The 11,143-nt window shown below is 42.8% G+C and overlaps 1 pseudogene across 1 annotated transcript; it reads left to right on the top strand.

Moving 5' to 3' along the window:
• Positions 1–6,710: 6,710 nt before the first annotated feature.
• On the top strand, positions 6,711–7,421 carry LOC110296821 (annotated as a pseudogene). Its single transcript, XR_002378215.1, has one exon. The product of XR_002378215.1 is annotated as a ferritin light chain 1 pseudogene (transcript).
• The last annotated feature ends 3,722 nt before the right edge of the window (positions 7,422–11,143 follow it).

The raw sequence follows: 11,143 nt of genomic DNA, 5'->3' as shown, positions 1-11,143 counted from the left end.
ACCATGTGTTCAGTTCATTATCCCATTTTTAATAGAATAATTTGTTTTTCTTATTGTTTATTTTTAAAATTTCCTTGTATAGTCTAGATATTATCTCGTGTGTGTGTGTGTGTGTGTGTGTGTGTGTGTGTGTGTCTGACAATGATTTCATCCCATCTGTAGTCTGTCTCTTCACTTGATTCACTGCTTACTTTGCTATTCAGAAGCTTCTTAATTTCATGAGGTGCCAATTGTCAGCCGTTGGCCTTAAGTCTTAGTTAGATTTAACTGTCAACTTGACACAGCCTAACGTCACTTGAGAAGGGAGTCTCAATTAAGAGATTCCACAAATCATATTGGCCTGTGGGCATGTCAGCAGAGCACTGTCTTGACTGGTAATTTATTTAGGAAGTCCAGTACACTATGGTCCCTATCATCCCAAGCCACCTAAGCAGGAACTTGCAAACAAGCCAGCATGCAGGCATCCTCCATTGTTTATGTTTCAAATCCCAGAGTTCTCACCCTGGCTCTCACCCCTCAGTGATGAACTATATAACCTGTAAGCTGAAATCAGCTCTTTCCTTCTCTTAGTTGCTTTTGGTCAGTGTCTTAGTAGGCTTTTATTGCAGTGAAGAGACACCATGACTGAGGCAACTCTTACAAAGAAGAACAGTTAGTTAGGACCAGCTTACAGTTCCAGAGGTTCCGTTCATTATCATCATGGCGGGAAGCATGACAGCATCCAGATAGACATAGTGAAGAGAAGGAGCTGAAAGTTCTACATCTTGATCCAAAGGCAGGCAGGAGATTATCTTCTGCAGGGAGCTAGGAGGAGGCTCCCCTCTGGATTCAATGGAGCTAGAGCCTCAAGGAGGTCCAACCCATCCCTCCAACAAGGCCACACCTCCTAATAATGTCACTTCCCATGGGTTAAGCATATTCAAACACCACAAAGGAGATTAAAACACCTTGCTTCCTGGATGACTAGAACCCTATTCAGAAAATCCTTACCTGTGCCCCTATCTTGAAGTGGTTTTCCTACCTTTTACTCTAACCGTTTCAGATCTTGAGTTAGGGTGTTTGATTCATTCAGAGTTGATGAGAGAGAGAGAGAGAGAGAGAGAGAGAGAGAGAGAGAGAGAACTAAGGGACAATTTGAATATCCAGCTTTCCAAACATCATTTGTTAAAGAGGCTTTCATTTTGCCAATGTGCACTTTTGGTGGCTTTGTCAGAGATCAGGTGGCCGTACCTGTGAAGGTTTGTATGTAGGTCTTCTGCTGTGTTCCTCTGATCAGTTATTGTGACAGTGTCATGCTGTTTCTGTTACTGTGGCTCTGCAGTATAACTTTAAATCAGGCATTGTCGCCTTGCTTCTCAGGGCTGCTTCAACTACTCAGTACCTTTTGCACTTCAAAAAGAATCATTAAGGCTATTTTTTTTTTTTAATGTCCAGAAAGAACATCACTGGAATTCTCACAAGGACTGCATTCAATCTGTATATTGCTTCTAGAAAAACCCCATTTTCAAAATACTCACTATACCAATTTATAAGCATAGAAGGTCTTTCCACCTTCTACACTCTCATTCAATTTCTTTCTTGAGTGCTTTAAATCTTTCATTTTAGAAGTCTTTTTACTGTTTTGGTTACATTTATTACAAGCTTTTTAAAAAGCAACTGTGAATGAGAGTACTTCCCTATTTTCTTCTTCAGCATGTTTTTTTTTTACTATAGAGGAAGTATACTAACTTTTGCATCTTACATCTGTGGCTTTACAGTGTGATGAAAGTGTTTCTCAGTCCATGAGCTCTCATATGCCATCTGGGTCTCTGATGTGTAGAATCATATTAACTATGCATATGGACACTTTGACTTCTTTCTGTATCACCTTCATTTATCTTGTCTCATTGGTGTAGCCAACACTTCCAGCACTAAATTGAATAAGAGTAGAGAAAGTAGACACACTTAGTTTTTTTCCTGATTTTCCTAAAAAAAATTCTCATGTAGTATAGAATTAGCTACAGGTTTGTTATAATACATTCCTTCTAGTCTCAGCTTCTTCTTCTTTTTTTTAATTAGGTATTTATTTCATTTACATTTCCAATGCTATCCCAAAAGTGGTGGCGCACGCCTTTAATCCAGCACTTGGGAGGCAGAGGCAGGCAGATTTCTGAGTTCGAGGCCAGCCTGGTCTACAAAGTGAGTTCCAGGACAGCCAGGGCTATACAGAGAAACCCTGTCTTGAACTCCCCCCCCCCCAAAAAAAAGTAGTCTCAGCTTCTTCAAGGCTTTTAAGAAATGTTGATTTTGTTTGTTTGGTTGGTTTTGCTTCTGTTTTTTGAGACATGGTTTCTCTGTGTAGCCCTGACTGTCCTAGACTCATTTTGTAGACCAGACTGGCCTTGAACTCACAGAGATCTACCTGCTTCTGTCCCCTGTGTGCTGTGATTAAAAGCATGCACCAACATGCCTGCCCCAGGAATATCAAACTTTTCACAAGTCTTTTCTTGTTTATTGAGACGATTATGTTAATTTCTGTTTTTTAGTTCATTTGTGTGGGATTTATGTTCATTGATCGGCATATTTTGAACCATTGCCGCACTTCTAATAAATGCAACTTGATCATGGAGAATGTCATAATTTGCCTTCTGTTACTGTGATAAAATGTGTTGATCAAAAGTGATTTGAGGAAGAGTTTATATAGCCTATACTTCCCAATCACGGTCACAAGCGGAACCCAGGGAAGGAACTCAAGCAACGGCAGAGGCAGGAACCATGGGGGAACACTGCTTACTGGCTGGCTTCCACCAGCTTGCTTCCATTGGCTTCCTCAGCTACTTTGCTTACACAGCTCAGGCCCGCCTGCCTAGGGAGGAGCAAGAAGTTGGCTGATCACATCTTTATCCATACAAAGGAAGCATAGAGAGTGAGTAGGAAGTAGGACTGGGCTATCACCCCTCAAAATCCTCCCCTAATGTGCTTCCTTCATAAAGTCCGCATCTTCTAGAGTCTATAACCTCCACAAACACCAACACCAACTGACGATCAACTGTTCAGATACGTGAGCTTATAGGGCCCATTTCTTACCCTAACCACCCAACAGTTTAGCTAGAGGTTTGTTAATATTATTTATCTTTTTAAAGAATCTATTCTTTGTTTTATCAGTTCTTTGTGTTGTTGCAGTGCCTTTTCTTCATTAGTTTCTGCTGTGAGGGTAGTTATTTCCGCATACTGACTTTGAGATTGTTTTGTTGTTTCCACAAGGCTTTAAAGTGCATCATTAAATTATTTACTTGAGATCTCTTTCCTTGTTTTTAATGTGAATATTTAGAACTATCAGCTTTCCTCTTAGAACTCTTTTCTTTGTGTACCATAAGTTTTGGTGTGTTATGTCTTCATTCTCATTAACTTCTACTAATTCTTAAATTTTCTTTCTTGATTCCTTCAATGACTAAATCAATACATTCAATAATACATTGCCTAATCTTCATGCCTTCATACGTGTTCTGTATTTTTCTTGCTATTTATTTGTAGTTTTATTCTGCTGTGATAAAATAGAATATAAGGACTATCCAACTCTTCTCTTGCTAAGACTTGCTTTCTGTTCTAATCTATGATCTTTTCTAGAGAAGGTACCATGAGCTTCTAAGAAGAATGTATTCTTCAATGTTTGGATGCCATATTTTCTCTATGATGTCATTTGATTCAAATGTTTCTCCACTGAGGGACTGGCCTGTCAATAGTTGAGAGTAATGAAGTCATTCACTGTTACTGTGTTTTGGTTTATCTGTGACTTTTTATACCTAGTAGTATTTTATAAAACCTAATGCACCCATGTTGGGTGGATATAGGTTTAGAATTATCAGACCCACTTGATGGTTTGATATGTTAATTAGTATACAGTGGTCTTCTTTATTTCTTCTGATTATTTTTTATTTGAAATACATTTTGCCAGATATTAGAACCTGCTTGTTCCCTAAGTTTTTTTTTCTAGGAATACTTGTTTTCATCCTTCCACCAAAAGTCTCTTAGAGTGAAATGTCTTTCATGGGCAAAGTAATTATATGATTCCTGCTTTCTTTTCTTATTTGTTCATCTGTGTCTTTGGCTGGAGAATTGAAAGCATTAATATTCTAATATTCAGAGTTACTATTGAAAGGTATGTAGTAATTCTCATCATTTTGCTGATTTTTTTTTTTTGCATATGAGTATACTTAGCTGGAGTGTCTTCAGACACACCAGAAGAGGGCATCAGATCCCATTACAGATGGTTATGAGCTACCATGTGATTGCTGGGAATTGAAGTCAAGATCTCTGGAAAAGCAGCCAGTGCTTTTAACCAGTGAGCCATCTCTCCAGCCCCCCTATTCCTATCTTAACTATTATTCTATCATGATCTATTCTTTCTTGTGGCCTCATGGATGTCTTTGCCTTTTTCCTCAGTCTGAAGTGTTTCTTCAAATATGTTCTGTAGAGCTTGCTTAGTGGAAATGAATTCCTCTAGCATATTTTATTTTGATGGAAAGCTTTTCTTTCTCCTTCAATTAAACTAGCTTTGCTGGGTGTTGTAGTATGGTAAGACAATTGTCTTTAAGAACTTGTAATACCTCATTCCAAGTTTTCCTGGCTTTCGAAGTTTCTGTTGAAAAATCTGCTATTATTCTGGTGGTCTGGCCTTAATATGTGTCTTGACGTTTCCTTTGAAATTTGATACACTTTCTTTTTCCTGTATTTCCAGTGGTTTAAGTTTAATATAATGAGAAGACTTCCTTTTCTCTTTTTATCTACATGGTGTCTTAAGTGCCCTCTGCATCTGGATTGGCACTCGTCTCTAATTTGGGAAAAGTTTATGCTATCATTTTGTTGAAAATGTTTTCTATACCTTTGGAATAAAAGGATTGTCTTTCTTTTATGCCCACAATTCTTACATTTTGACCTTTTATTATACCTTATATACCTTGGAAGTCTCACTTGTACCTTCTTACTATTTTTCTTCTTGTCGAATTGCTCAGATTCCCCCTCCATGTCTTTGAGTTCTGATGTTCTGTCCTTTCCTTCATCTGTTGTGTTCGTGAAGCTTTCCAGTGAGCTCCATGTCGTATTGTTCTTTTCATTTCCAGTATTTTCATTTGGTTTTCTTCAGTATTTCTGTCTCTTTATAATATTTCTTTCATACCTTTTTGACTTCTTTACTTACTTCACCCATCTGTATTCTCTTGACATTTATTCATCTTCTGTGGTTTCTTTGAACATATGTAGAATCATTTTTCTGAGTTATATGTCTGGGATTTCATCTAACCCTTTCTCAGTAGAGGCCATTGCTGTAGAATTGGAAAAAAAATTTTTTTGAGAACTCAGTATTGTCTGTTTTTTTTTTGTGTTACTTGTAGTTTTGTGTTGAGAATGGAATCTCTGGAGTTAGGTCATTGGTCGGGTTTATTTATTTTCAATCACCCTCGTTCTCTCAGATAGTGTTTACTCTGCTCAGAGATCCTTAGCTTGTGGGTTTTACCTGTTACTGGGTTTTCAGAGCATACTAGTTACTATTCTGCTGCCTTGACAAAACACTGGGACAAAGACAATGTAAGGAAGAGGGAGTTTGTTTTGGCTTATGGCTCTAGATGGGTAAGAGTTCATCATGGCATGGAAGCATGGCAGCAAGTGGCTGGCATGGTGACAAGGATCAGAAAGCTGAGTCATCTTCAACAGTGAATATGCAGCACAAAGTAAACTGGAAATGTAGCAAGGCTATAGTTTCTCAAATATCACACACACACACACACACACACACCATTGATAATCTTCCTTCAGCAAGACTGTACCTCTTGGACCTTCCCAATAATTCCACCAACTGGAGACCAAGTATTCAAATACCGGAGTCTATCAGGGGACCCATTCATTCAAGCCATCATACCAGGTTGTTCAGTTTCAGTTTTAAAAATGATGCCTAGATATGACCCTCTGAGTAAAGTGACCCACTCAACAGTGGACTCACTGTGTCACCAAAATGTGCAATCAGATTTGAGGCTTGTCAGGGCTGAGGGCTTGCCATGAGCTTAGGACTCAGTCTCTTTGCTGAGGATTGCTTGGATGTACTGGATAGTTTTACGTCAACTTGATACAAGCTAATGTCATCTAGGAGGAGGGGACCTCAGTTAAGGAAATGTCTTCATTAGATGGGGCTCTAGGCAAGCCTGTGGAGCATTTTCTTAATTAATTAATTAATGGGAAGGGCCCAGTCCATTGTGGGTGGGGTCATCCTGGACTGGTGGCCCTGGGTTCTATAAGAAATCAGGCTGAGCAAACCAGTAAGTAGAACCCCTCCGTAGCCTCTGTATTAGTTCCTGCCCTTTTTGAGTTCCTGTCCTGACTTCCTTCGATGATGTAAGGAAGTTTAAGCCAAATAAACCCTTTCCTCTTCAAGTTGATTTGATCATGGTGTTTCTTCACAGCAAAAACTTAAGACAAGTTGATATCACAATAGTTGTAGTAAGAAATTTGGTTTCTTTAAAAACACAGAAATAGGAGCAGCACCTTGGAGGTCCCGTGGATCTGGGTCTTGCTTCAACAGTGTTTAAACGGAACAGACCCTGGGAATCCCACTGTACTCGCTTCCAGCCGCCTTACAAGTCTCTCCAGTCGCATCCTCCCGGACCATCTCCTTGCTGCCTTCAGCTCCTAGGACCAGTCTGCACCGTCTCTTCGCGGCTAGCTCCTACTCCGGAGCAGCCATGACCTCTAAGATTCGTCAGAATTATTCCACTGAGGTGGAAGCTGCCGTGAACCGCCTGGTCAGCTTGCAGCGGGCCTCCTACAACTACCTCTCTCTGGGCTTCTTTTTTGATCGGGATGACGTGGCTCTGGAGGGCGTAGGCCACTTCTTCCGCGAATTGGCCGAGGAGAAGCGCGAGGGCGCTGAGCGTCTCTTCGAGTTGCAGAACAATTGCGAAGGCCTTGCACTCTTCCAGGATGTGCAGAAACCATCTCAAGATGAATGAGGTAAAACCCAGGAGGCCATGGAAGCTGCCCTTGGCCCTGGAGAAGAACCTGAACCAGGCCCTCTTGGATCTGCATGCCCTGGGTTCTGCCCGCTCAGACTCTCATCTCTGTGACTTCTTGGAAAGCCACTTCCTTGATAAGGAGGTGAAACTCATCAAGAAGATGGGCAACCACCTGACCAACCTCCGTAGGGTGGTAGGGCCACAACCAGCGCAGACTGGCGCACCCGAGGGATCTCTGGGCGAGTATCTCTTTGAGCGCCTCACTCTCAAGCACGACTAGGAGGCCTCTGTGCCTTCCAAGGGGCTCCCCATTCTGCTCTGCACCAGCCCGCCCTAGGACCTCCACCTGAATGAACCTCTCAAGCCACTAGGCAGCTTTGTAACCGCCCTGGAGCCTCTGTCAAGTCTTGGACCAAGTGAAAATAAAGCTTTTTGAGACAGAAAAAAAAAAACCCACAGAAATATTATAAGAATGTGTTTTCATTTAGATTCTAGGTATAGGATATAGGGCTGTTTCAGGTTGTCCACTGCAGCTGACCATGATTTGCCTCATGCTCTATCAGGGACATGGTTTTGCCAGCTGCAATATGTGGCATTTGGAATTCTGGGGATTTTTTTTAGAGGTTATATAAATGCTAAAGCCCCAATAGCTATTGTGGCTGCTAGATGGCTGTTTGGTGGCTGGATGCCACTGATTGCTGTTGGTTGAAGTTTGTCAAGTAGACATCTTTGAAAAGATAAGAGAAAGAAGAAATTAGATATCCTGAGGGTGATGATCAAACTTGCCCCAAGGAACTTGATGCCCCTAATCAGCAGGAAGTAGTCTAAAGTCACTTCCTTTCCCCCTATCTTTTTCTTCTCCTACCTGGTGTTAGGGGCTTAAAAGGGTTGGGAGAAAAAGAACCCACAAAGTAGCCAAAAGACCAGCTACAGATACTGAGGTGTTGCTGTGACAGATCTAACCAAGTTGTTTTGGGAAGATTGTAGAAGGACTTTGGAGCTTTGGCCTAGAAAAAGTCATTGATTTGAGAACTCAGATCTGTTCTGTAGTTGCTTGAAAGAGAAGAAAGTTAAGAACAGTATAAATGATGGAGGCCTGGCTTGTGAAGTGTCAGACGGAAGCAAAGACTCCACCAGGCCTTTTGAGTTAAGAATCTGTGATTCTGGTTGGCTGGGCTATAATTAACAAGATACCAGAACCACTAAAGAGAAACCCCTGTTTCTCTGGGACAATGGATGCTGGTTAGCTTGGGTTAAAGAATGAGCTGTGATTTAAGAAAAGACTAGCACCACAGAGGTGAAGTCTTCTAAGAAATGGTCCCTCAGGGTCAACACACAGGAGCTGTGCTCCAGAAATAGCCAAGGTTGCACCTTCTATTGGCAGAAAAACTTGGTAGTGTAAGAGTCTCCCATGTGGTACTGGTTTTGTATTTATGAAGGGCTCACAGAGAGCAGCTGAGACTTGACACCGTTTGGCAGGATTGGAGTTCCTGAAGAGACTTCAAGAAAGGTTGTTAGTGATAAAGTGCATCCCAGTTGCAGCAAGGGGACTCTGGCACTTTGGAAATGCCAGTAACATGGCGAATGACCACCAAGCAGGTGTGGAGTAGAGCTAGCTGGAACCTAGAAGACAAGCTGTTTGTGCTTCATAGGGAAGAATCAAAGAAGTAATCCAAGACCTTCCAGGCAGCCCAGAAGATCATGAGTGAATCTCAGATAATTGGACAACGAGTTGCTTTCACATTTGGAATTTGGTTTTGCTTTGTTAAGATGGTGACTGTGCTTTGATTCTTCCTTCCTGAAGTAAGAAAGTATTCGACTTAATTTTTTTTAAACGGAGCCCACAGTTGAGAATTTTAGAATTTTTAAAAGAAAATTTGGATTTTTTAAAGAACCTAGATCTTTTAAAGGGACTGAATTTTTAATGTGTTTGAATTTTTTATTTTCTTTGCAACACAATGAATTGTCTTTATTTCAGTATGCATCCACATTTCAACATTTAGTGGTCCTGAACAGAGTGGGGAGCGTGGCAATGAGCCAGGAGGCCAGGCCCACAGATCTCCAAATGATCTGCAAACGTAGGGATACAGAGCTCCTCCTGGTCCCTGCAGAGGTTCTGAGGAGCACCCCTGAAACCTGAGTCTGCAGAGTCAGGGCCGCGTGTTCCAGCTCTCAGGCTCCATATCAGACCAGATGGGTGGCCAGGGTGACCCAAGAGCCCTGTTCAAACCTCTTCAATGTGTAAAAGCAAAGCAATTATGGGAAAAGGAACCAACTCAGAACCGTGTGTGCTAAGGACTCTCCGCATGGCCTTTCTCTAGGCATATATCCGCCAAGGACCCAGCGCTGGCCCGTCTGAGTTATCCTGTGAGTGCTCTGTTCACCTCTAGACCTGAGCTCAAAGCTCAAAGGCTGATGGCGGCCACAAGGCCGAGGACCTGGTGTTCCTATCCCAAGCTGGTGGCAGGTGAGTGTGGTCCAGAGCTAAGTGAGGGAGGCCAAGCTCTTCCAACCTCATCTGATGGCTTCTGGCCACAGCAAGTGGTGGGTGGTGATGGGCTACAAGGGAGTTGAGTAGGGGAAAGCAGCACCCCTTGATAAAGGTGGGGACATGGGAAGCCCTGAATTCCTCACCCGCAGCCAATTTCAGAGGGAGGGGAGGGTTACAATCTAAGCTTTGGCCAAGGATGGGAGTGGAAGAGTGGGGACCATGGCTTGGACAGGGCATCACTTAAGACTTAAGAAAGCAGGGGTGCAGCCAAAGCTCCCCAAGCCCAGCAGTAGTCAGTCCCACAGCTGCTACCTGAAGCCTTCCCATCTATTCTAAGGGCCACCACATAGCTGTGGCAGAGGGTGGGGCAGGCAAAGCAGACCCAGCCCAAGAACTGCATAGTAGCACCTTGTCTCAAAAAGGAAAACAGACACACAACAACAACAACAACAAGATACCCAACATTAAGATACCTGTCTTAGGGTTTCTATTCCTGCACAAACATCAGGACCAAGACGCAAGTTGGGGAAGAAAGGGTTTATTTGGCTTACACTTCCATACTGCTGTTCATCACCAAAGAAAGTCAGGACTGGAACTCAAGCAGGTCAGAAAGCAGGAGCTGATACAGAAGCCTTGGAGAGATGTTCTTACTGGCTTGTCTCCCCTGGCTTGCTCAGCCTGCTTTCTTATAGAACTCAAGACTACCAGCCCAGAGATGGTCCCACCCACAAGGGGCCTTTTCCCCTTGATCACTAATTGAGAAAATGCCTTACAGTTGGATCTCATGGAGGCATTTCCTCAACTGAAGCTCCTTTCTCTGTGATAACTCCAGCTGTGTCAAGTTGACACAAAACTAGCCAGTACAATACCCAAGTCATAACTAGTATTAAAGAGAATTCAGTCTGTGTATATAGAGGAAAACCATGCCATTCTTTATCAGAGAGCTGGTTCCACACTTAGATTCCACAAGATTGGTTTCAGACTGTTTCCGTTTTATAGACAAGTTTGAAGCACTTGGCCCTCTAAGCAAGGGTGACTGTCTTGAGCAAACAAAGCCAAGAAGACAGACAGGCAGAACCTAAACAGTATGCTGTGTCTTCAGAGCTCTATGTATTTTGTGTTCCTTCTCTTCCCAAGCACAGTAAGTCCGGAAGAACCACACAAGGGGCATAACCCTGTAGGAACCTGCAGCAGAAGGCATCCAGGCTGTGCTATTTTAAGGATCAGTTCTGCCAAACAATGCTGGCAGCCAGGAGCAGAGGCTCCAGCCAGCTCTACGCTGAAGTTGCTGCAAGGTGGGTCTATTTGCTGTGTTCTCTCTCTCTCTCTCTCTCTCTCTCTCTCTCTCTCTCTCTCTTTCTCACTCTCTCTCTCTTTCTCTTTCTCTCCCTCTCCCTCCCTCCCTCTCTCTCCCTCCCCACCCCCCACCTCGGGGCTTGAGGTCTCCAGGGTTTGAGGGACTGAAGGATGGCTGAAGTGGGTGAGGCTTGACCTTAGAAACCAGTTTCACATCCTGAGCCTGCAGTGAAGACAGATAGACCCAACACAGAGCTTCCGAGGGTGTCCCTCAGACCGGCTCCAGAAATCTCTTCAGAGTTCACAATGACATTACGGGACTTGGCTAAACTGCATACTCCCAGGGGAATCTCATTTTCTTTCCAACTTATCTCAC

This window comes from Mus caroli, chromosome 6, assembly GCF_900094665.2.
Source record: "Mus caroli chromosome 6, CAROLI_EIJ_v1.1, whole genome shotgun sequence".
Lineage (NCBI taxonomy): Eukaryota > Metazoa > Chordata > Mammalia > Rodentia > Muridae > Mus > Mus caroli.
The sequence above is the reverse complement of the archived record's forward strand: the minus strand, read 5'-3'. Positions and strand labels throughout refer to the sequence as shown.